Source organism: Bos grunniens, chromosome 10, assembly GCF_055505025.1.
Source record: "Bos grunniens cultivar Pamir isolate PY7600 chromosome 10, Bosgru_T2T1.0, whole genome shotgun sequence".
Lineage (NCBI taxonomy): Eukaryota > Metazoa > Chordata > Mammalia > Artiodactyla > Bovidae > Bos > Bos grunniens.
The window spans coordinates 73,424,941-73,451,768 of NC_141174.1; the positions used below are offsets into that span (position 1 = coordinate 73,424,941).

Sequence of the window (26,828 nt, forward strand, 5' to 3'; positions counted from 1 at the left end):
CTCAGGAAGAATCTGAGCAGGCCATAAGGTCTTAAGCTGACCCTGAGGCTCTGCACAGAAAGCAAAGTCAGGGCTGTCAGTTGCCTGGCTGAGTGTTGAAGGTATGACCCAGTGTTCACACAGAGCCCCTCTGCAAAGACTGGAAGACTTATTGGTTCCAAGTATTTGAGGAAATTACTGTTCAGCTATTAGCCAAGCAGAGGCTTTAGTGGCCTTTAGTGGCCATACACAACACAAAATATAGACTTTACACAATTAACTTGGAAAAGTTTCTAAAGAATGAAATAAATATTAACAAACAGCAGCAACAACAAATCCTGGGGAGAGAGAGAGACTGATTTCAAAAGTCACCACATCATATTATTTAAAATGCCCACTTTTCAACAGAAAATTGAAACATGCAAAAAATAAAAGCCAAGAAAGTATGGCCCATACATAAGAAAAAAAAGAAAGAAAGAAACAGTCCCCTAGAAAGCTCAGACATTAAACAAAAGCTTCGTCAACTTTTAAAATGTGTTCAAGAACTGAGAAAAACCATTTCTAAAGAATCTAAGGCATATATATGGAATTTAGAAAGATGGTAACAATAACCCGGTGTACGAGACAGCAAAAGAGACACTGATATATAGAACAGTCTTATGGACTCTGTGGGAGAGGGAGAGGGAGGGAAGATTTGGGAGAATGGCATTGAAACATGTAAAATATCATGTAAGAAACGAGTTGCCAGTCCAGGTTTGATGCACGATACTGGATGCTTGGGGCTGGTGCACTGGGACGACCCAGAGGGATGGTATGGGGAGGGAGGAGGGAGGAGGGTTCAGGATGGGGAACACATGTATACCTGTGGCGGATTCATTTTGATATTTGGCAAAACTAATACAATTATGTAAAGTTTAAAAATAAAATAAAATTTAAAAAAAAAGAATCTAAGGAAAATAGAATGAAATCTCACTAAATTTGTAATGTCAGTAAAGAGATAGAAGTTATTGTAAAAAATAGAAATTTTGAAGCTGAGAAGTATTATAAGTAAAATAAAAATTTTACTAGAGGGGCTGTACAGCGGATTTGAGCTGGGAAAAGAAAATTAAGAAACCTTTACCTAGACTGATATGAGAGAAAGACTACTAAATCCAGGGAAAGAGGGAATAGTACTATGAAACTTACAGAAATAAAAAGGACTATAAGAGACTACCATGAACAATTGTATGCCAACCAATTAGATAACTGAGGAAATGGACAAATTTCTAATATAAGAAAAGTCTGATTCCATTTTTTTGATGTTTGACTACTAAAATCTTTTAGGCCTCACTCCTCTCTCTTCCTCTTATGCCCCACATCTGATAAAGCTGATAAGAAAGCCCAGGTTCTCTTTCATTTGCCCCTGATGAGATGATTAAACTCAACAAGGGCCCATCTCCTCCAGGTGGGAGCTCTCATCCCAGCATCATTCTCTAACCACCATAAAAACTCCACGTCAGCTTCCTTCTCCTCTCTCTCAAGCCATTTTTCAGACCAGGTTGGGAAGCCTGCCCTGTTCTCTACAGAAAGCCTCTTTATGTAAGTAATACATACTTTTCATATACTCTTGGGATGTTTGTGGTGTTATCAGTCTGAACCAAACTTTAGGTAAGGTCCAGATGAGATGGCTGGATGGCATCACTGACTCGATGGATGTGAGTTTGAGTAAACTCCGAGAGTTGGTGATGGACAGGGAGGCCTGGCGTGCTGCGATTCATGGGGTTGCAGAGAGTCGGACATGATTGAGCAACTGAACTGAACTGAATTCTGTTTATGCAGGTGTTCACAACACCTAGAAACACACAAAACTCCTGAAACTGATTCAAGAAGTAATAGATATTTGAATAGAATTATTACAAATAAATGAGGTTGAATTCATAATAAAAAAAAAAACTTTCCACAAAAAAAAGCCAAGACCATAAGCTTCACTGGTGAATTTTACCAAATATTTAAAGAATTAATACCAATTCTTTATACCTCTGCTAAAAAAAAAAAAGAAACATTTTCTATCTCATCCTATGTATCCTGACAACCAAAACCAGACAAAACATCATAAAAGAAAACTATAGACAAATATCTCTTATCAGATCAGATCAGTCGCTCAGTCGTGTCCGACTCTTTGCGACCCCGTGAATCGCAGCATGCCAGGCCTCCCTGTCCATCACCAACTCCCGGAGTTGACTCAGACTCATGTCCATCGAGTCAGTGATGCCATCCAGCCATCTCATCCTCTGTCATCCCCTTCTTCTCCTGCCCCCAATCCCTCCCAGCATCAGAGTCTTTTCCAATGAGTCAACTCTTCACATGAGGTGGCCAAAGGACTGGAGTTTCAGCTTTAGCATCATTCCTTCCAAAGAAATCCCAGGGCTGATCTCCTTCAGAATGGACTGGTTGGATCTCCTTGCAGTCCAAGGGACTCTCAAGAGTCTTCTCCAACACCACAGTTCAAAAGCATCAATTCTTCAGCGCTCAGCCTTCTTCACAGTTCAACTCTCACATCCATACATGACCACAGGAAAAACCATAGCCTTGACTAGACGAACCTTTGTTGGCAAAGGAATGTCTCTGCTTTTGAATATGCTATCTAAGTTGGTCATAACTTTCCTTCCAAGGAGTAAGCGTCTTTTAATTTCATGGCTGCAGTCACCATCCGCAGTGATTTTGGAGCCCAGAAAAATAAAGTCTGACACTGTTTCCACTGTTTCCCCATCTATTTCCCATGAAGTGGTGGGACTGGATGCCATGATCTTTGTTCTCTGAATGTTGAGCTTTAAGCCAGCTTTTTCACTCTCCACTTTCACTTTCATCAAGAGGCTTTTGAGTTCCTCTTCACTTTCTGCCATAAGGGTGGTGTCATCTGCATATCTGAGGTTATTGATATTTCTAGCTTGTGTTTCTTCCAGTCCAGCATTTCTCATGATGTACTCTGCATTTAAGTTAAATAAACAGGGTGACAATATACAGCCTTGATGAATTCCTTTTCCTATTTGGAACAAGTCTGTTGTTCCATGTCCAGTTCTAACTGTTGCTTCCTGACATGCATACAAATTTCTCAAGAGGCAGATCAGGTGGTCTGGTATTCCATCTCTTTCAGAATTTTCCACAGTTTATTGTGATCCACACAGTCAAAGGCTTTGGCATAGTCAATAAAGCAGAAATAGATGTTTTTCTGGAACTCTCTTGCTTTTTCCATGATCCAGCGGATGTTGGCAACTTGATCTCTGGTTCCTCTGCCTTTTCTAAAACTAGCTTGAACATCAGGAAGTTCACGGTTCACATATTGCTGAAGCCTGGCTTGGAGAATTTTGAGCATTACTTTATTAGCGTGTGAGATGAGTGCAATTGTGCAGTAGTTTGAGCATTCTTTGGCATTGCCTTTCTTTGGGATTGGAATGAAAACTGACCTTTTCCAGTCCTGTGGCCACTGCTGAGTTTTCCAAATTGGCTGGCATATTGAGTGCAGCACTTTCACAGCATCATCTTTCAGGATTTGGAATAGCTCAACTGGAATTCCATCACCTCCACTAGCTTTGTTCGTAGTGATGCTTTCTAAGGCTCACTTGACTTCACATTCCAGGATGTCTGGCTCTAGGTCAGTGATCACACCATCATGATTATCTGGGTCATGAAGATCTTTTTTGTACAGTTCTTCTGTGTATTCTTGCCATCTCTTAATATCTTCTGCTTCTGTTAGGTCCATACCATTTCTGTCCTTTATTGAGCTCATCTTTGCATGAAATGTTTCTTTGGTATATCTGATTTTCTTGAAGAGATCCCTAGTCTTTCCCATTCTGTTGTTTTCCTCTCTTTCTTTGCATTGATCTTGCATTGATCACTGAAGAAGGCTTTCTTATCTCTTGCTATTTTTTGGAACTCTGCATTCAGATGTTTATATCTTTCCTTTTCTTCTTTGCTTTTCGCTTCTCTTCTTTTCATAGAGATGCAAAAGTCCTCAGCAAAATAAGTAGGTGAGTCCAGCAACATATAAAAAAGATTGTATACCATGATTGAGTGAGATTTGCCCCAGGAATTTTAGGTTGGTTTAATCATAAATCAATGTAATAAAACATTAATAGAATATAGGAAAAAAAAACTCATACAGTCATACGGAAAAAACACTTGACAAAATACAACATCTTTCCATGATACAATCACTCAAAACACTAGGAATAAAAGGGAATTTCTGTAACCCGATAAAAAGGCATCTATGAAAAACCAACAACTGACGTTAATTAAAGGTGAAAGTAAGACTGAAAACTTTCCGTGTTAGGATATATTTACCACTTCTTTTCAATACTGTACTTGAGGCCCGGTAATTAGGCAAAGAAGGGAAAATAAAGTCATCCAGATTAGAAAGGAAGAAGTAAAACTATTCGGAGAAGGCAATGGCACCCCACTCTAGTATTATTGCCTGGAAAGTCCCATGGACAGAGGAGCCTGGTAGGCTGCAGTCCATGGAGTCGCGAGGAGTCGGACAGGACTGAGTGACTTCACTTTCACTTTTCACTTTCATGCATTGGAGAAGAAAATGGCAACCCACTCCAGTGTTCTTGCCTGGAGAATCCCAGGGACGGCAGAGCCTGATGGCCTGCCATCTATGGGGTCGCACAGAGTCGGACACGACTGAAGCGACTTAGCAGCAGCAGCAGTAAAACTATTTCTATCTTCAGACAACATAAACTTGTATGTAGAAATCCTAAGGAATTGACACACACAAAAAATATTAGCATTGTCTTAGTCCATTCAGGGGCTTCTTTTGTGGCTCAGTGGTAAAGAATCCTCATGCCAACTCAAATTGATCCCTGGGTTAGGAAGATCCCCTGGAAAAGGAAACGGCAACCCACTCCAGTACTCTTACCCGGGAAATCCCAGGGACAGGGGAGTCTGATGGCTCCTGGGGTCCATGGAGTCGCAGAGCCAGACACAACTGAGCAACTGAACAACAGTCCATTCAGGAACTATAACAAAATACCATAGACTAGGACAACAGAGGATGAGATGGCTGGATGGCATCACTGACTCGATGGACATGAGTTTGAGTAAACTCTGGGAGTTGGTGATGGACAGAGAGGCCTGGCATGCTGCGATTCATGGGTCTCAAAGAGTCGGACACGACTGAGCGACTGAACTGAACTGACTGAGGTAGCTTATAAACATCAAACATTATTTCATACAGTTTGGGAGGCTGGAAATCCAAGTTCAGGGTGCTGTCATGGTCTGGTGAGGGCTTGCTTTCAGGTCCCCAATTTTTCATTGAGTCCTCACAGGGGGAAAGGGGCTAGGGATATTTCTGGAGCCCCTTTTATAAGGTGCTAATTTCATTCATGAAGTTTCCACTCTCCCAAAGGCCCCACCTACTAATTCCATTATATTTGGGGATTAGGATTTCAACCTATGAGTTTGGGGTGATGGGCAGACACAAACATTCAGATCATAGCAAAAACTTATATTAAAGTTATGGGTACAAGATCAATATTCAAAAATTAACTGTCACCTATACACTAGGAATATAAAATCTGAAACAAACTTAAAAACTAATTCCATTTGCAATAGCATCAAAAGAATAAAATACATAGGAATACATTTGACAGAGGAAGTTTTATAATAAAACTATAAAACATTGTTTAAAGAATTTAGAAAACACCTAAATAAATAGAAAGATACCTTGTGTTCATGAATTAGAATTAATATTGCTATACCAATTCTACACAATCTCTATCAAAATCCTAACTGGCTTCTTTGCAGAAATTAACAAGCCAATTTACATGAAAATGCAAAGGGCCCAGAATAGCCAAAACATTCTAGAAGAAAGGACAAAGTTAAAGGACTCACACTTTCTGGTTTCAAAATTTATACAAAGAATTGTTACAAGGTGAACACTCTTTTTTAAAGGTCATTAGGTTAAGAAATAATAATTTTTCCAGTCTCCCCAGAAGCTCTCCTAGGCCCCAGCCCACCTTTACACACTTTTTCACATCACAGTAACAGTCCAACTTTTACAGTAATTTCTTCTTTCCATATCTTTTGAGCCAGATACATCCAGCTTGAATGTAGAAGTTTATTACTATGCACAATGACAGCAGAAGGTTAAACATGGGAATGACTTTTGAGTAGATAACTATTGTTTATTTCTTTCATCTCTTTTCCATACATTTTTAAAGAATTACCCTTCCCTCATTTCATGTGGGGCCATCTAGGCTTCTTATCATTGTATGTTTTGTCCCTATTCCCTCTCTAGGTGTAGGGGTAGATAAGACCTCAGTAGAAAATCAGAATACTCATTCCACTTGGCCATCATGATTGGCTTTAGAAATGGGCTTGAAACCAAGCCGAGTCCATAGGATCTTCCTTAACATTTGAATATGGAAGCTGGGAGATCTGTTTCCTTTTCTAGGATCACAAGTCATAATAAGCCTGTAGAAAAAAATCTGCTGACAGCCATCTTTCCCAAATGTATGGAAATTCTGAAGAATGAAGCTTCCACACAGAAAAGTAGAGCCAAAAAATGCCCCCTCCTGGATGAGGCTATGACGGAAGTCAGGCCAACCTCTGAATCATCTCATATTAGTTATATATTGCTCTATGAATTATGCCAAAAGTTAGTGGCTTTAAACGAACATTTACTATTTCGCACATGTTCAGATAGGGATCTAGGAATGACTAAGCTGGATGCATCTGGCTCAAAATCTTCCATGAGCTTGCAGTCAAGGTGTCAGCAGGGGCTCAGGTCATCTTAAGGCTGACCAGTGTTATAGAATCTGTCTCCAATACGGCTTACCCACGTGGCTGGAGGCTGGAGGCCTAAGCTCCTCACAATGTGGACCTCTCTTCACAACATAGTAGTTGGCTTCCTTCAGGAAAGTAATCTCAGAGAAAGCAAGGGAGAAGCCACCACACCTTTCATGACTTAGCCTCCAAAGTCATATACCTTTAATTTTACTTTATTCTATTAGACAGAAGCCACGCCATGGACTGTAGCCTGCTAGGCTCCTCTGTCCCTGGGATTTTCCAGGCAAGAATATTGGAGTGGGTTGCCATTTTCTTCTCTAGGGGATCTTCCCAATGCAGGAATCAAACCCGGGTCTCCTGCATTGCAGGCAGATTCTTTACCAACTGAGCTATGAGGGAAGCCCCTATTAGAAGCAAGTCACTAAATTTGCCCTCAATCAAGAGGAGGGTTTTTAGACTTCAACATTTTAAGGGAGAAGTATCAAGGAGTTTAAAAACCAGCACACTTGCAGGTACCTAAATAAATTCCTCTTTTTGGTTTAATTTGTATTGGATTTACATCACTGAAAACTCAAAGTCCTGGCAACATCTGTATCTCAATCACTCAGAAAGATTTAGATGTTTTAATCCATTGCTTTTACTCTAGCTGGTTCATCTCTCATGATCTAATGCAATCACAGCAGTGTTACTTTCACTGTCTTACATATGTATCACCAGTAAGTAACAAAACGGGTCTACAGAAGGCTAGACCATAACATATAGCAGAGGAAACTTACTTTCCAGCAGGTCCAGAGAATGACCTTTTTCATAGGATCTAATGTTTAGTGCCATGGAGAGATCTGCTATATTACCTTCTGATTTATTCTCCAAATCTCAAATTCAGGCATCCTTTTTGTAGAGTAAAATTTGGAAATCAATTTTCAATTAGACGAAGAAAATGCCTTATTAGCACTTGTTCACCTTTAAGGGTTCAACAAGAGAATATTAATGTTGAAGATGCTAAATATCACATTTTTGAAAATTTATGCCAGTAAAGCAAATCGCGCTTTGAATGGAAGGGACCATCAGTTCAGTTCAGTCGCTCAGTCATGTCTGACTCTTTGCAACCCAATGGACTGCAGTTAGGGAAGGGACCATAAACCATAAAAAAAATTGTACTTTGAATTACATTTATAAACTAGTTGACTAGAACAATTATTATAAAAATTTAAAACTGATTTTTAAAACATATATCAGTGAATGTTCTTGGTTATAAATAACAGAATCCACTCTAGGTAGCTTAATCATAAAAGACTATATAAAAAATTATCAGATAGCTCACAGAATCTCTGAAGGGTCAAGAATATAAAATCCAGAAATGATCTAGGTGTCTTCAGCACACCATGGGGCTATTGTAGAAAAATGCCACTGGTTTGCCTATTATTCACTTCTTATGTCACTAGGGACCTATGTAGAAGCTGCAACCAAGTTGCCCAAGAACCCAAGGACTCCCTCTCCATGCTTAACAGAAGTTATGAGTCTCTATGAATGGTTGCTGACTCAGGGTGGTTGCCTCTGCCTACAAGTCTAGTGTAAGATCTGTTCATTGGGACCTAGCGCAAATTATTAACTTCTTGGGAGTCTGAGAAGTACAAGTGTTTAGCTTTCTATGCTCTATAGTATAGGAGACAATCTAAAAGGATATTGGAATAGATATCCAAGTAATTCATAAACACAGGGGTTGGAAAAAAAATTTTAAAGGCTTCTATTGAAAAAAAAAAAAAAAACTTGTCTCATCTTTTCTACCTAACTCTCCTCATTATCATTTCTCAGGATCAACTCTTTTCAATTATTTTTGTCTGTTTCTTCTGCATCCATTTTTCTTGTTTCTTATATTTAATTTTACATATTATCTGTCGTCCAAGTGTTGTGGGAAGGAATCTTCAGCTCATTCATTCTCCACTTTGCTCATTCCATCCTGTTGCTGTGTTGTTCAGTTACTAAGTTGTGTCAGACTCTTTGTGACCCCATGGACTACAGCACAACAGACTCCTCTGTCTTCCACTATCTCCCGGAGTTTGCTCAAATTCAGGTTCAGTTAGTCAGTAATGCTATCCAACCTACCAACACAATTATATCACAAATTTTGCTTACATCAATAACCAGAGTTCATATTGTTATGACAATTATTATTTACTGCTGAAATTACTTTTCCTTGTTTAATTTTTTAAGGTGTTTTTTTATAATATGGACCATTTTTAAAGTCTTTATTGAATTTGTTACAATATTATTTCTATTTTACATTTTTGGCTTTGTGACCACGAAGCATGTGAAATTTTAACTCCCCAATGAGGGCTCAAACGCTCAATCCCTGCATTGGAAGGCAGAGTTTTAAATGGACCACCAGGGGAGTCCCATCCTTATTCAATTTTTTGATCCTAGAATTATTTTATCTTTCTTCATTCACAGGGTATTCATATATAAGCATATACTCTTATCCGTATTTTTATATACTCCATTAGTTTTTTTATGTGTATGATAGTGATTTTAGGTGTTCAAATATTTCAAAGAAAGAATGTATTAGTTCCATTTTGTTCACTGAAGAACTCCCTTTCAGGACTCTCTACATAACCAGCCTCAGTGTGGACTGGTTGTTCTTTGCGGGAGAGTTCTCTGAGTCCTTGTGCTTTTTTAGATGTCTCCTGTTTCTCCCCCCCTTTATTTATAGAGTCAATGAGCATAAAATTTTAAGGCCCTCAGAATTTTTAAGACATTCCTCCATCATTATCTATGTTCTGCCATGCTTTTAAGAAGTTCAATGGAATTCTAATTTTTCTCTCTGGAAACAATTAGAGTTTTCATCTCTTGTGTTCTAAAAATTCACACACAAATGATGTGCTTTGATGTTGAGGTTCTTCTTAATTTTTGATAGGCACTCCATGTATCCTCTTAATCTATAGAATCATGTCCTTCAGTTCTGGTACATTTTCTGGTGTTACCTCTTTTTTAATTTCTTCTCCACATTTTCTTCTGGTCTCTCTAGAATACTATTAGTTGGATATTAGACATCTTAGACTAATCCTCTTAGTTTCTCATATTTTTCACTTCTATTTCAGAGCTTTTTGTTTTTTAGTGATTTTCTCAATGCACTAATAAAACTCTTTTGTGGCAAGCACATTTGTAAGTGGCCCCTATCATGTTTTAGGTCATTCCACCAGAAAAACTATTTACTGATATTCAAGTGTTTTTCTACATGGTACCCTCCTCTTCAGCGTGGCTGGGTCCTAGAACTTGATTCTAACCGATGGAATGTGACTAGGTGTATAGAATCCATATGATCATCACGTGAGTGTGATGGCATAAAAATGCAGCTCCCATCTTTCTGGGATCTTTTTTCTCTTCCCACTGGTGACTTCAAAGAGACAAGCTGCCATGAATCCTACAACTGTAAGGAAATGAATTTTACAGGCTACTTGAAGGAGCTTAGAATTGGATCCTCCCCCAGTCAAGCTCTGATCAGAACCTAGTCCTGGCCAACACACTTACTGTTGCGTTGTGAGACCCTCAGCAGAGGACACAGCTAAATTGTGCCTAGACGCCTGACCCACAGAAGCTGTGAATTTAAAAATGTGTGTTCTTTTAAGTCATTGAATTTATAGTACTTAGTTTTGTAGGATATAAAATTATGTATTTTCCTATGAATTTTAAATTTGGGCTATTCATGTTTATCATTTCTAAAGTCTCTCTTTTGCTTATTATTCTCTCTCTCTCTTAAAGTAACATCCTATTCTTATTTCACGGATGTGATATCTTTTCCCTTTGTCAATTTATTTCTTGTTCTCTCTATTGTTTCTGTTTAACTCTAGCTTTTTGGTATGTGTGTGTTTAATTTCTAGCTTTCCTAAGATGTTGGTTGATCTTTAGTGGTATTTCATATTTAAGAGTGACACTCAAATAAGCTGATGAGAAGACCTGTATGCGGGAATGGCCATTAAATTGGTATCCTTCACTGCAAAGTAATTTACTAGTGAGGCAACCTTTTCATTGGCGAACTCCCAGATGTCAGTATTTAATAATTTTTTTTTCTGGGGCCATTCAGTTTCCCCAAAGAAGACCCTGTTATATTTTTCTGGACACTACTAGTCTTCTGTGAGGGAGAAAAAGGATGGGTGAGTTCTTTATTTAGCACAAAGTTCAGTTCAGTCTCTCAGTCGTGTCCAACTCTTTGGGACCCTATGAACCGCAGCACCCCAGGCCTCCTTGTCCATCACCAACTCCTGGAGTCCACACAAACCCATGTCCATTGAGTCGGTGATGCCATCCAACCATCTCATCCTCTGTTGCCCCCTTCTCCTCCTGCTCTCAATCTTTCCCAGCATCAGGGTCTTTTCCAATGAGTCAGCTCTTTGCATCAGGTGGCCAAAGTATTGGAGTTTCAGCTTCAACATCAGTCCCTCCAATGAACACTCAGGACTGGTCTCCTTTAGGATGGACTGGTTGGCTCTCCTTGTAGTCCAAGGGACTCTCAAGAGTCTTCTCTAACACCACAGTTCAAAAGCATCAATTCTTCGGCGCTCAGCTTTCTTTATAGTCCAACTCTCACATCCATACGTGACACGAAGACTTTCATTTATTTCTTTTCTTTTTAGCTCCAGTCTTTAGTTGGTCTAGTTTCCTGAATGCAGAGGTTTCTAGGTTACTTTCTTAAAAAAAATAAAATTTTAAGGGTTAAGTCAGGTATTCCTGGTGTTCCAATTATCTCTTGTTGCATGAAAAGACACTCTAAAACTTAGTGGCTTTTAAACTTATTATCTCTCATTGTTCTGTGCATTGACTGAACCCAGGTGTTTGTATGCATGTTCAGTCACAAAGCCATGTCCAACTCTTTGAGACCCCCTGGACTGAAGCATGCCAGGCTTCCCTGTCCTTTACTATCTCCGGAGTTTGCTCAAACTCATGTCTATTGAGTTGGTGATGTCATCCAACCATCTCATCCTCTGTCTCTCCTTTCTCCTCCTGCCCTCAGTCTTCCCCAGCATCAGGGTCTTGGCCAGCTAAGTGATTCTTAATTGGGATAGAGGTTTCTCATGCTAAAACAGTCAGATTGTACTTGGGACTGGAATCATCTGAAGGCTCAACTGGTGTAAATGCCCCAGTGACTTCCTCAGATGTTTGGCAGTAGATGCTGGCTACAGCTGGAAGCTTAGTTTCAAGTGATCCTTTAATGTGTCTTGGGCTTCTATGAATGTAGTGGTTAGGCTCCAAGAAAAAAAAAGGAGAAAGCTGCCAGTTTCCTGAAAACTACACTGTGTGACTCCTACCATCGTCAATTGGTCAAAGCAAACTAGACTTGCCCAGACTCAAGAAAGGGTGTGTCCCTAGCTCTTGATGAAAAGATTGTCAAGTAATTTGTGACCATCTTTAACTTGCCACACCTGACTTTCCTGGCTGGGAAGGGACATGGGGGTTCAGCCCTTCTGCATATGGACTTAGATTCCATCTCCTTGTGTTCAGACTTGCAAATTGCTGTGCCATCTCTCTTCTGATGTATCTTGCCTCAAAGCCTTGATTCTCTGAGGATTTTTAATTCAGTTTGAAACTTCTTGCATTGAGATGTCAATGTTCACTCTCCTGTCTGCCACCCATTTCCTAAAAAATTTACTGAAATCACTCAATTGTTATTTTTGTCTTATTCTTTTTTTTTTTTTCTTATTCTTTGTCCTTTTATGGTCATACACTTTTACAGTTTTTACTTTCATTTTAGAGGATCTCCACAAGAAAGAAATGATGTGGTGCATTTTTCTGAGTTCAACAAAAAATTATACCCCTTGTTACTTGTTAGCAAGTTGACTTTGTAGAGTGCTTTAAAATTTACAAGTGTACTTTTGCATACATCATATTGCTTGATTCTCATTAATTTTGAAAGAAAGGCAGGACAGATACCTAAATTATCTCTATTTTAGAAATCAGAGACACAAAATGATTTGTACAATGTTGCACATGTGATTTGCTTTCATTTAAATCCTCTAGGGAAATGTTCTGGAATTCAGTCTAAAGGACAAGGGCAAGCCAAAACTTGTTTTTGTTTTTTTTTTAATTTGAGGGGGAGGGTGCTGTACATGGAGTTCAGAAAAAATAGAATTTGTATAGCACTGAAGCAGTCATGTCACAATCCAGAACTTTTATATAAATGGGTAGCTGTGGTGGGTGGGTCAGGAACCTATTTAGTAATGAAGAAGGAAGATTTTCACGACCTAGCTCAGCTTCCTATTCACGTGATTTTGTTCACTTAATCCACATGCTGGGATGTGAGAATTTTTTCCCACGTCTCTTCACAGGAGCCCATTTTGGCTGTTCTTAGGGTAGTGACTGAGTTTCAAAGAGGAAGACCCTATAATGTCTCCCAGGCATACTACAAAGGAAATATAAGTCAGCAGACAGTTGGATCTGGATCTGGGCCAGGATAACTCGACTCTTCTTGTAGAAGGTGCCATGGGATCTTTAGTGATGGCAGGTGATGGAAGAAGAGGGTCCCCTAAGCTTTATGTCTTGCCTGAAAGATGATAACCATGCTAATAAATTTAGTGCCACATTCTTTACAGTGTGCTCATCCGACCCCTAGAATAAGGCCATAAACCATAATGGGGTCCATGATGCTTTCAATTATTAGACATTCATTTCTGCTCTTCAATTTCTTTCTATGCTGCCCAAATTTGGCTTTATTGATGTGCTTTCTGGAGGCATGGGAGAGGGCAGGAGTGGGAAAAAAAGGTCTACTTTTTAGAAATCTGAGCAAAAGTATATGTTTATCAATATAAAACATAGGCTCTCTAATGGGGGAAAACATAATATTTTGTCATTGTATCCACAATAAATACATAGACATATCATAATGAACAGAGCCTATTTGTAGGCATTCCTGGGTCTTTTCAGAGCCATAGGCTATTTTATATTATCACCACCCCCATTAACAGAAGTATTAAGTTTTTCTTTTAGTAGATAGAAGTTAGGATTTGTGTAACTCTATTTCTCAGGCTTTTCTGAGAGCAGGAAGGAATCCAGAAAAGAGTTTATGGGATGTGGCACAGAGCCCCAGAGAGAGGCTGAGTTTGTTAGGAAAAAAGCAAAAAGAAAAGTCAGTGCTAAAAGAAGATACTTTATTTGGGTTTCTTGCCCTGATATTCAACACTGAAAAATTACCTTTCCAGTTCTTTGAAGCAAGGCTGGAAAGGTTAGTTTCATCCCTGCTGGTCTCTCTCTCTACATTTTATTAAACATTTCAACTCTTCCTTGCCTTTCCAGACACACTGTCAAAACTTGAATATCAGATCCATCCCACAATCTCACTTCTGATGTTCACTCATGATTCAAGTGAAACTGGGCAGTACTCTCAAAACAGAATTAAAGAACCATTAATGTTAATGAAATACTAAATGTAAAAATTCCAACTGCCCCCAGAAACTGAAGACCCTTTGATATCCTATTCTGAGATCTCGTTGTGCAATAAAATTAAAATTTCCCCATTTACTCTTATCTCTCACCCAGGATTCTGTTTATGAATGACAATCTTTCATCAGCAAAAAAAAAAAAAAAAGCGTACTCAGGACAAATGAACAAAAATTACAGAAGAGACTCTAGTCTCTTGGAGAAGATTATCGGCTAGGATTACTCCAAATCTCTTGATGATTCTCTTCTTTTTAACTTTTGGTTGGCCAAGAATCTTTCACCTGAAAGACTGGGATAGGGGAGAATAGATGAGAAGAGAAGACAAGATTTTGATTTGTTTTGGAAGTTTCCAGAAGGCCCTCAGTGGAGAAGACCAAAATTAGAAGGACATTGGGGTAGAAGGGAAATAGACAAAGGACTGAATAATATCAAGCAATCTGTGGGGATCCTTCAGTAGAAACCTAGTCCATTACTGGAAAGTGAGTGGGGAGTTAGTGTTTAATGGGGACTGAATTTCGGTTTAGGAAGGTGAAAAATTTGGGAGATGGATGATGGTGAGAATTGCACAATAATGTGAATGTACTTAGTGTCACTGAAATGTCCAGTTAAATATGGTTCAAATAGTATGTTTTATGTTGTGTGACTTTTACAATGATTTTTTTTTTTTTTTTAAGAGAGTGAACCATGTTAGTAGTTGAAGAATGCTGCTGGGAGCTTTGTGTGATGTACCCCACACAGAACACCTGTTGCCATTTCTATAGTTGTTTCTAGACTCTTGGGGGTGATGAACAGGAGAGGGGAGAGAGGGTGGTGTTGAGGTGCCAGAGAACCAGAAAAAAATTCTTAATTATGGTGCTTACCTCTCTACTTACTCCCCTCAAACAATCTGGGAGAAAAATATCCTGAGTTTTGTGTTATTAGCTCATGAAAGCCAATGAAATTAGAGCCAAGCACCCAGGTGGCATAGTGGTAAAGAATGTGCCTGCCAATGAGGAGACCTAAGTTTGATCCCTGGGTTATGAAGATCCCCTGGAGTAGGAAATGGCAACCCACTCCAGTATTCTTGCCTGGAAAATCCCATGGACAGAGGAACCTGGCAGGCTACAGTCCATGGGGTTGCAAAGAGTCGGGCACGACTGAGCACAAGCACTGACTGAGTGAAGAGTTCCTAGTTTTGAATATTAATGGTGGCCTTTAAATTGCTGTAATTCCCTCAACAATGCTACAAGGGAGATCTTATTCATGTAATTTAGAACTGAATCTTGTATAGAGTTTGTACAGATATTAAGCAAATTGCACAGTCGACAATTGCAAAGTTGACCTTTCTTTAGAAACTGTTTTTATGAAATATTTATGGTAGGCTTCCCTTATGGCTCAATTGGTAAAGAATCCCCTTGCAATGTGGGAGACCTGGGTTCGATCCCTGGGTTGGGAAGATCCCCTGGAGAAGGGATGGCTACCCATTCCAGTATTCTGGCCTAGAGAATTCCATGGACTATATAGTCCATGGGGCCACAAAGAGTCGGACACAACTGAGCGACTTTAACTTCACATAGTAGGACAAACCTGTGCTTTTATAACCAAAATGGAGGAAAATAAGCACATGAGTTTTCAACTAAACATTGTTACTCGGTTTTAAACCGTGACTTGGGCAAAACAGATTCGAATAATCTAACGTGGATATACATCCTCAATTATGAAGTTAGCTTTGCAAACTGAAAGTTCTCGCTTTGGGGGAGGGGACCACATGATGACAATGTGGTCATGGCTTTGAGCCCTTGAAGGCCTCGCACGTGACCAGAGAGGCGTAGGGTTGAACTCAGTACATATTTAGGTGATCCTGTGGAACTTGTTTATTTTCAAAAGTACCAGGTTTGACTGATTCATCCAACATGCTTCCCTAGGAGCTAAAAAGCCCTGTTCTCTAGACCCCAAATTGGAGAGAGTGGGTGTATCTAGTGATTGGTAGGTAACGTGATCTGCCTTTTGTAGCAAGCCAGAAGCCAGATGTCCCCTCCCCTTTGATCTGAATAACACTTTAGGCTGCAGACAATAAGATTGGTTTTAAATTTATTGTCTCTTTGATTTCTGCATTCTAATGCTTTTTAAATTCTTTACACAAGACAGGGCTATATATAGGCAACTGGGGTGGTTCAATGGAGGCCAAAAAAATGCCAGTAGCTTTTGAGAAGTGCTGGGCAGAGGCTTGTGCATATTTCTCTGCAAGGAAACAAAGACAACTTACTTGCGGGTAGGAATCTTTTTCTTTTCCAGGCGTTTTACTCCAAAAGAAAGTTTCCCACTCCTGGTTCCAGCCAGATTTGTGGAAAAGTTCCTTGCCGAACTCTCCTCTAAGCAAAGCACTAAAGCAGAAGAATCCAGTTTAAGTGAAGAAACCTAACATCAGAATGTCTTCCTCCGCGGAGCTCTCTATAACTTTCACTGCAATTAGTGATTTATTCCTGTCCTTGGTGGTGGAGCCTGTGTGAGCCTGTCAGCTGAGGCCACGGGCTTGATTACATTAGTTCTGTTGAGGGTGGAGATGTAAATGTCTGAATCCAACTTCACTCCCTCAGAAGGGTTAAATTGTTAAGTATTTGGGAATCTACTTCAACTAAGTGAGCAATACCGACCAGGTCATCAAATGGGTAAAAATGCTTGGTCCAGTTCCTCCCCTCAAATGTATCAAACCACAGAAAACTGCCCCAAGAAGTCTGCCTGTTCTAGGAAGAGCACCAACAGGATGGCAGTGAAAGGGGTTCACGTCTCCACATGTTTGCAAAGCAGCTTTGTGATCTTGAGTAAGTCATGGCTTGCCTTCATCTCTATTTTTTGAGCTAAAGGGATGAGGGTGTTCTTAGAAGCCTTATAACTAGTCTGAAATGAAGGTGAAACCAGGACTGAGATCTCACAGGAGCTGCTCCAGTGCTCTGTCTGCCTGGTAAGACCTGCCCTTGTTGCTCTGCTTGTGAGTCATGAGGACCAGGGCTGTTTTTTTTTTTTCTGTAGGGTGGTTTTGCAAATAGATACAGTCATTACAGCAAAATTCTGATTTTTCTTCCCAAGAATCCTCTGTGAACTTCTCCACGAAGAAAGGACAAGCCATGCAAGGACTCAGTGAGGTGAGGAGTAAGAAAACATCAAATGCTCATTTTCCCTGCCTTCTGAGACTGCAGCTTACCTTTGCAGCGTGGGAGCAGAGTCCCAGAGAATCCCTTTTGTGTAGCACATCCATCTGATTTTCCAGGCCGTCTTCAATCAATTCCTTGGATATCAGGTATTAAGCTAGGAAGCATTTTTTTCCTCTCCTTTATGGTTATGAAATATGAAAGATAGCCACAGCTGAAGCTTTTAAGCCTGATGGGGATGGCTCCCTAGAGAGGCTGTTACAAACTTAGAGGATAGTCAGGAAGGGCTGTGAGGTTGGAAAAGCACTTCAAAAAAAAAAAAAAAAATCCTGTGAAGTCAGCAACTACAGGATAATATCCTAACAGGCATACCTGGAGACAGACTCAGGACCAGTTATGGAACTGTTGATGTGGCTGGATTCGCTCATGTTTTAAAGAGAGGGTCTTAAAGTGACTGCTTCAAGGTGTCATTTCAGACCTGTCTCTTCTCTACACTTTCATCCTTTCTCAATAAATCTTAGAATTCTTCCTATCTGAATGAAGACTTCCAATATGTTGAATGAATGACTAGCAGGTTCCAACTACATGATCAAATTGCTTTAGATGGCCTGAGAAAAAACGACATCCGAGGCCGTGGGATTTTATCCCAAAGGCTCAGAACCTGTTTTTACTCATTTTCTGAGAGTGAGCCCCAGTTCTTCCCTCTAACTCCCAGTCTGGCAGATAGAATGGGAGAATTGGGTGCCTTCCATGATAGGGTCTGGGCTACAGGTGACATGGTTTCGTGAACAGGGAAGCAGGGTGCCACTTTAATTCTGCGTGAGGGAGAGATCACTGCTGGGAACGGAGGTTTACAGTTCAGGATGGTCTGTCCAGTCGGTCCTCGGATTCACATGCATACAAGATTGCAAAGGAGCCTGGAAATTCTATTCTCAGGCCTTGTCCCAGTCAAAGCACGAAGAAGGTAGCTGGGGACACCATTTAAACTGAGATCCCCTGATGTATGTAGATAGCATGGGGATATTTAAACATGAAATTTAAAGTGTAAAGAATACTCTAGTTCTACTGTCTTACAGTGTATAGCAACTTGTTCTTTCTAAAGTGCTGATGTCTGATCCCATTAGATTCTCATCACTCCATGAGGTAGGGAGGTGAATGCACCTTCGGCAGATTGAGAGATCGACATTCTGAAAGGTCCAGTGACTTGTCTGAAGTCACAGTGCAGAGATGTGACAAGAACCCAGCCTTACAAATTAGCCTTGAAGTGAAGTGGCTCAGTTGTGTCCGACTCTTTGCGACCCCATGGATGGAGTGGGTTGCCATTTCCTTCTCCAGGGGAACTTCCCAACCCAGGGATCAAACCCAGGTCTCCCGCATTGTAGGCAGATGCTTTACTGCCTGAGCCACAAGGGAAGCCCAGCCTAATTTAGCACTTTTGAGCATTTTTACCAGTTTATTTTTGCCTCATAGTAGGAACTGTGTTAGCCTCCAAGATTCCCTGGATCGGAATGAAATTGTGGCTTCTGTGCTTTGTTTCCTTTTGGTCCTTTTTAAGATGTCTTATATACACACAGAAAAACACACAGCGCAAACTTAAGTTTATCGGATCATTAGAAAACAAAGAATTACATGACACTGCCAGCACCATGGAGGCTTTCTGTGCTGCCTGGGGAAGCTGTGTAGGTATGAGACAGGATCCTGTGTTTATCTGGGCTCTACTCAGCTGGATGTTCTGCTGTCACTGTTGTGAAATTCTTAATAATTTATGAACAAGGGACCCTATATTTCATTTTGCACTGGGCCTGTAAACTATGTTTCTGGTCATGCTCCTACCTAGTCATGCCGCCTCCTCCAAAGTAACCATTATCCTAACTTTGATGGGCTAACTCTTCTGTATAGTTTTATCACCACAGTATGCATATATTAACATTATGGTTTATTTTGCTTCTTTCTGAATTTTATATAAATGGAATAATATGGCATATTATTTTGTGTGTATGGCTTCTTTCAGTCAGCCTTGTGTGTGTGTTTTATCTGTTTTATTTGCAGCTGTCATTCATTCAGTTGTATCATATTCTAACATTAATATATATCACAGTATTTCATTATACTTTGTATGGAAATTGGAGCATTTTTTTCCAGTTTTGGCTATTATTAATCAAGCTGCTATAAACATTGTTGTGTATGCATCCTTGTACAAAAATACATTCACTTCTGTGAGCATTTTCCTAAGATGAAATGGCTAGGTCAGAAAGTATGTTTGCTCAGCTGTAGCAGATAATGCCAGACTTTTCCTAAAGTAGCTTCTCAATTTACATTCTCTAAGAGCATAAGAGAACTTCCTCGCTCTGCATTCTCATCAGCAATGGGTATTATCTATCTTTTAATTTCAACCCTTCTTGTGGTTGTATTAAATCATAGTGATAGCTCATTGTGATTTTAATTTGGATTTCCCTGATCAGTAATGAATTTGAGTATCTTTTCATAAATGTATTGGCCATTTGAATAAACTCATTTGTCTAGTTTCTTACTGATTTTTTTAAAATATTTGTTTGGTTGTTTTGGGTCTTGGTTGAGACCTGCAGGAGCTTTAGTTGTGGATGTGGGATCTAATTCCCTGACCAGGGGTGGAACCCAGGCCCCCCTGCATTGGGAGTTCAGAGTCTTAGCCACTGGGCCACCAAGGAATTCCCATTTCTCACTGATTGTTGTATTATAATATTTGGGGTCTTTTCATATGAATTTATTATGGGAGATCATTATATATTCCAGATGGGAGTCCTTTGTCAGAAATATGTACTGCAGATATCTTCTCCTGGTCTATGCCTAAAAAATATTGAAACCGTGGCTTGAATCCATTTCACCTGCCTTCTCTAATCAAGGTAGTTTTAAGACTTGCATGTCCTCCAGGCAGCACATAGTCTAAATAAGATGTTTGTTTGAGTTATTTTTCAGAAATTAGGAGTGAGAGCTCGGAAAAGGCAATGGCACCCCACTCCAGTACTCTTGCCTGGAAAATCCCACGGGTGGAGGAGCCTGGAAGGCTGCAGTCCATGGGGTCGCTAAGATTCGGACACGACTGAGCGACTTCACTTTCACTTTTCACTTTCATGCATTGGAGAAGGAAATGGCAACCCACTCCAGTGTTCTTGCCTGAAGAATCCCAGGGACGGGGAGCCTGGTGGGCTGCCGTCTATGAGGTCGCACAGAGTCGGACACGACTGAAGTGACTTAGCAGCAGCAGCAGCAGGAGTGTCAGCTGCATCTAGTTTGACCTGAGCTGGTTAAGATTAGATGGGACCATCTATCCTCCAACTGGGCATGCGCTGAGTGTCTGCTTGGTAACCTTTTGCACGTGTAAAGTGCTCTAGCATAGTTACACCTGGGCATAATGATAATTACCACACCTTTTTCTTTCTTTAAAAATTTTTTAAAATATTTATTTATTTGGCCCTGCCAGGTCTTAGTTGAGGCACATGGGATCTAGTTGCCTGGTCAGGGATCGAACCTGGGCCCCCTGCATTAGGAGCACAGTCTTAGCTGCTGGACTACCAGGGAGGTCCTGCCACACCTTTTCCCTGTCTCCTTTTCCCATGCTCCCCACTGCCCAGATCAACCTGCTTCATTATTGTTCCACAAATACCTCAGCCCTTTGCCTGCAGGGAGGTGGATTTGAAATTTGTTTTCCCATTTCCTCACTTGGCTGTCTTATGAATAAATCCTGTCTTTGTTGTAAACTTCCATGTCTCAGCAAAGACAAACCTCGTTTGGTAAGAAATTTAGTGAGCCAATCAGGATGTAAGTCCAGATGGTCATTTTGCCTGTGGTCTCTCAGCTCCTTGGTGGTATTGGGACTCTGTGGTTGAGTTTAAGCATCTGCCTGGTCTCTTTGTTCCAGGGACTGTCCTCAGGATTTCCCCAGTGAGGTGTCATTGACCTTGGGTGCTTAGTTTTGTCCTACAGCTGAGAGATGGGTTTTGGGTTTCTGTGTTGGGAAGACGTCTTTGGATGAGTAACTTGGTTAAAAAAACATCTGTGCCTAGATTATTGTTGTGATCCCCATCAGACTGTGGGTTGGAGGCGCACCTGGTGGGACTTTGGTAGATGACATAAAAGGTTACATCTGCTGAGGTACTCTGTACCCGGGTCAGAAGCCAGGGGCTCTGGTTTTTGGTTTTGCTTCGGTGTTCTTTGTCCATCTGTGTCTGATTATCTTAATTGTTAAGAATTGGCTACTGGGGATATAGCTTCTTGGTGCTTGGAGCAAGGACCTTTAGAAAGATTTCGTTGTGACCACCTGGAAGCCAAGCCCCTTCAAAATGGGAAAGTTTAATCCTCCCTTGAAGCCATCTAGGTTGCGCTCTCCAAAACTGGGTGACTTTCAGTTATGGTATCGTGCAAAAAAACAAAAATACGATACACACACATACATACATACATATATATATATGTTTTTGGCATCATGGCATGGCCACAATATCATTTAGACTTGGAGCAAAATGGCCTAAAAATGGATCCTTAAATTACAATACAATTTCGCAACCAGACTTATTTTGTAAATGAGAAGAAAAATGGGATGAAATATCTTATGGATAGTCTTTTATACAATTAGAATACGTCTGTTTTGGCTGATTCTAATGAAATGGAGGCCAGCTTGCTGTTAATTCAAACAGTTTGTTTCTTCTCCACTCTTGTGTGATAGTGCTGCTGCTCCTTCCCTGCCCAGTTCCTGAGCCACAGCCTTAGGCCTGTCCTCTTCCCCCAGTCTCTGAGGATTAAGAAATAGAAATAGTCTCCCCTCTCAAAGATGCAAGGGCACTTAATCTGGCCAGAGAGTTATCTAAACTTAGATGGGGTAATATCCACTTAAGGCAAATAATACACATTGGGGGTATGAATGCTGAAGCTGGGCAGCCACAGGATTGATCTGGGTCTACACCCCTTTTTCAGCTTTGGATTTATTTAACTGGAAGAACCATCTGTTGACTCACAGAGAGTGGAGCATCTTTTTTGATCAATTTTTGCAACCCAGAACCCAACCTGTGCAAATGTTCAGAATTCACTAAAGACACTTCTCACTTGAGAAGTATACAGAATGGTGCTGGATAAAACTAGGGAGGCGGCAGATCAATTTCATACAGAACCCCCTGGCAACACAGTCTGGGCTGCTGCAAGCATGGCTGTACCAACAGCAGATCCTAATTGGGTGTGATGTTGGGGATAGGGCCAAAGTTGAAAACAGTCAAGATTGAATTGTGAAGAAGGGTACAAAACCCAGAAAGACTTAGTAAAGTACAGGAAGCAAGATAGAAACTGACTGAGGAGCCTTCAGGATTTCTAGAAAGGGTCTTTAAATCCTATAGGCTATGTATAGATACAGACCCTGAAGCCCCAGAGAATTTAAAGATGGTTAAGACTTTCATTGGTCAGAGCACTCCTGATAAAGAGAAGAAACTGCAAAAGGTGGAAGGAGCTTTAAGAATGCCTCTGTCTCAACTTCTTCAAATTGTCTTCAAAGTTTTTAATGGCAAAGACCAAGTTTAGGAGAAAAGGGAACAGTGTAGAGTGAAACAGTACTCTCCTGGCAGCTTCCTTAACGTGAGGAAGAGCTGGACCAAATTGAGGACCCCCACGAGGGGCTTGGCAAGAGGTGGGCGGTTCCAAACCCCAAACTTCCACTGAAATAGGGCACTGAATAGGGGGACCCCCCAGAGTGCATATTACAAAGAGGAGGAACGCTGGGAAAGGGACTGTTCCAAGTAAGACTCTTGAAAGTAAACAAGAAGCCTGAGCTGAGGATGGCAGTCACCTCTTGGTCATTCCTAGGACAGGGCCCAGGGGCTCCTCTAAATTCTGTTGAGTCCATCAGCAACTCCAGGTGACTATGACAGTGGGAAATCAACTTTTGAATTTTTTAGTTGATATGGAGGCCATTTACTAGGTTTCAGATACCTGCTTTTCTAAACTTTGTTCTGAGACTGTGGGATGTCTGGAGAAACCTGGAAAAAGCCTTTTCTCCAGCTGCTAGACTGTCAGATGGGAAAAACCTACCTGAAGCATAGCTTTCTATACAATTCCCCATTTCCCTTCTGGGATGAGATTTACTAAGTAAATTAAATACCATGGTTACCTTTGCACCTGGACAAATGGACTTGAAAGTACCAGGAAAGCAGGCTTGAGCACTGCAGTAACTGGAGGTTACGCTAACCTCCAAAACAACAGCCTGCATCCATTCTGGAAGAGATACTGCAGAAGGTGAGTGTGGAGATACAGGCAGATGGGAACAACAAAGACGACTATGCCTGCACAGGTTAGGCACTGGCTTAAGATGGTTTGTACCCCACTTACAGAGCAATTGATCGAATAGAAGATGAGATATTCATCCAGTCCCTAATACATACACTCTGCTCACTACTTTGTCTAAAAATTTTTGTTGGCTCACCATATTGGATTTGAAGGCTATATGTGTGTGTGTATCAGTTCAGTTCAGTCGCTTAGTCGTGTCTGACTCTTTACGATCCCATGAATTGCAGCACACCAGGCCTCCCTGTCCATCGCCAACTTCCGGAGTTCACTCAAACTCACGTCCATCGAGTCGGTGATGCCATCCAGCCATCTCATTCTCTGTTGTCCCCTTCTCCTCCTGCCCCCAATACCTCCCAGCATCAGAGTCTTTTCCAATGAGTCAGCTCTTTGCATGAGGTGGCCAAAGTACTGGAGTTTCAGCTTTAGCATCATTCCTTCTAAAGAACAGCCAGGGCTGATCTCCTTTAGAATGGACTGGTTGGATCTCCTTGCAGTCCAAGGGACTCTCAAGAGTCTTCTCCAACACCACAGTTCAAAGCATTGATTCTTCGGTGTTCAGCTTTCTTCACAGTCCAACTCTCACATCCATACCTGACTACTGGAAAAACCATAGCCTTGATTAGACCTTTGTTGGCAAAGTAATGTCTCTGCTTTTTAATATGCTATCTAGGTTGGGCATAACCTTCCTTCAAAGGAGTAAGTGTCTTTTAATTTCATGGCTGCAATCACCATCTGCAGTGATTTTAGAGCTCAAAAAAATAAAGTCTGACACTATTTCCACTGTTTCCCCATCTATTTCCCATGAAGTGATGGGACCAGATGCCATGATCTTTGTTTTCTGAATGTTGAGCTTTAAGCCAACTTTTTCACTCTCCACTTTCACTTTCATCAAGAGGCTTTTTAGTTCCTCTTCACTTTCTGCCATAAGGGTGGCGTCATCTGCATATCTGAGGTTATTGATATTTCTCCCAGCAATCTTGATTCCAGCTTGTGCTTCTTCCAGCCCAGCATTTCTCATAACACATACAAGTTAAATAAGCAGGCTGACAATATACACCCTTGACGTACTCCTTTTCCTATTTGGAACCAGTCTGTTGTTCCATGTCCAATTCTAACTGTTGCTTCCTGACCTGCATATGGGTTTCTCAAGAGGCAGGTCAGGTGGTCTGGTATTCCCATCTCTTTCAGAATTTTCCCCAGTTTATTGTGATCCACACAGTCATATATATATATATATATATATATTTTTTTTTTATATCCTTGAACTTTGAATCCCAAGAGCTGTCTGCTTTTGAAAATGAAGATCTAGGTACACATTAAACAGTATTGCTGAATAGCAGTTCGTTAGGGGTCTAAAAGTTTCCTCACAGTATTTAGAGAAATCCTAGGAAAAGACTCAAAGGCACAAAAGAACCCTGATCAGTATGTAGATGATACTCTGAACACCAGTAAAACAAAGGATGCCTTAAACCAAGTTACAGTTTGACTTGGAACTTTTGGCTGAACAAAGTATCCAAAAAGAAAGCCCAAATCTTTCATCCCTCAGTTAATATTTGAGTTTTGAACTTTCACAAGGATGGAGACACTAAATCCCTGACAGAAAGGAAGCTCTAACCATGGGTGGGGTTTTAACTACCAAGGTAAAATTGCACAGAGTCCTAGGAATGACTGGCTTCTGCCCTATTTGGGTCACTAACTTTGGACTTGTGGAAAAAGCACTTTCAGAAGCTCTTAAAGGAGGAGACATTGAACCTCTAGAATGAAATCGTGGAAGGATGAACATTCAGAAGACCAGCTGCACCCTCACTGGACCAGACTTTATGAGGAACATGATGGAAAACTAAACCATGCTGCAGAAAAACCACAACTGATATCATCCAAATCTTGGCTGGTTCCAGAACCCTATTACTGACTTGTCCAAGAGGACAAGTGAACCCCTAACAGATATTAAGTTCCTGTTTGGAAAGAAACCGTAAGAAAGAAATTAGGTGAATGAGATTCTGCAGTGGTTTCTTTTGAGGAGCAAAGTAAAATTCTTCAGAAGGCTATTTAAATAACTTGTTAGGCTACCAGAATGATTGATTTTTTAGGCTTTGTTCCTAACTTCGCAGGCTTGGAAAGAAAACTCAATAACTAGGATTTCTCAAATTTTGGCAAAAGCAGGTAATCTCTCTAGTGATGGGATATGTCATCCGAAACTGTCTTCCGTATTTGATCATTCTGGCCCTTTGATTGTGGCTGTCATTAATTCTTCAACCACTCCTTACTTGACTGTGTCTTCAGAAGTAACATATTGAGTAAGGCTAATCAACAGAATTGCCCGTCCCTGTGTTTTTCTTACTATGCAGAAATTTGGTTCTATCCTCATGTCTCCTGTCAAGGTTCTACTTGGTCAGGATATTGTAGACACCATACTTAGCATAAGAAAACATTGTCTCTTCCATATTTAATACCTAAATATTTCAGCCAAACAAAGTGATTGAGGCACTCCAGTATGTAAATAGGTAAAACGCTGGTCCTTGGCTTGACCGTGTAAAATTTAACAATATGTCCTGCATTCTGTGTGCTCCCTCAGGGTACATCTTTGTCTGTGGTTTCCATTACCGATCTTGGGCCTGTGAATGCCTTGACAACTGGCACAAAGGTGGTGTTTGTTTATTGGGATCGAAATGTTAACTTGAAACCGGGAACAGGAGAATATTCTCAAGTGATTGCTAAACAGTTCCAGTCCTCAAGGCCTGTTGGGTCTATAGCCCTATAGACCCACAGCAGTCACCCCTCTTTCTTTCAGACTGAGAAATAAACAAAAGTTAGGGAGGTACCAAAACCGCAGGTCAAATGGATTTGAGACTTACATGTGCTCCAGGGTCAGGTGGGGCAAGGTAAAGAATCCACCTGCCAAGGCAGGAGACGCGAGGGATGTGGGTTCGATTCTCGGGTCAGGAAGACTCTCTGGAGAGGGAAATGGCAACCCACTCCATATTCTTGCCAGGATAATCCCAAGGACAGAGGAGCCTGGTGTTGCAAAGAGTCGAACATAACTGAGCATGGAAGCACGCGTGGGCTCCATGCAGCATGTATCCTAAACAATAAGATGTTTGCCTGACTCATTTTCCAGGAACTTGGAGTCTAAGTGGCATCTAGTTCAAGCTGAGTTGGTTAGTTCTGAAGAGAACTCCTGATCTCCCAACTGAGCATGTTTGAGTATCTGCTTAGTGACTT

The 26,828-nt window shown here is 40.7% G+C and overlaps 1 long non-coding RNA gene across 7 annotated transcripts; it reads left to right on the forward strand.

The window, feature by feature from the left end:
* The first annotated feature begins 1,488 nt into the window (after window positions 1–1,488).
* Window positions 1,489–25,549, forward strand: LOC147364827 (uncharacterized). 7 transcript variants are annotated; one of them, XR_015133726.1, is made up of 4 exons: window positions 1,489–1,557; window positions 16,447–16,973; window positions 17,239–17,449; window positions 25,323–25,549. It is a non-coding gene; the product is annotated as an uncharacterized LOC147364827 (long non-coding RNA). The 7 variants fall into 7 exon arrangements; XR_015133725.1 differs by lacking the exon at window positions 25,323–25,549 and adding an exon at window positions 23,834–24,172; XR_015133724.1 differs by lacking the exon at window positions 25,323–25,549 and adding an exon at window positions 22,251–22,383.
* Window positions 25,550–26,828: the final 1,279 nt, after the last annotated feature.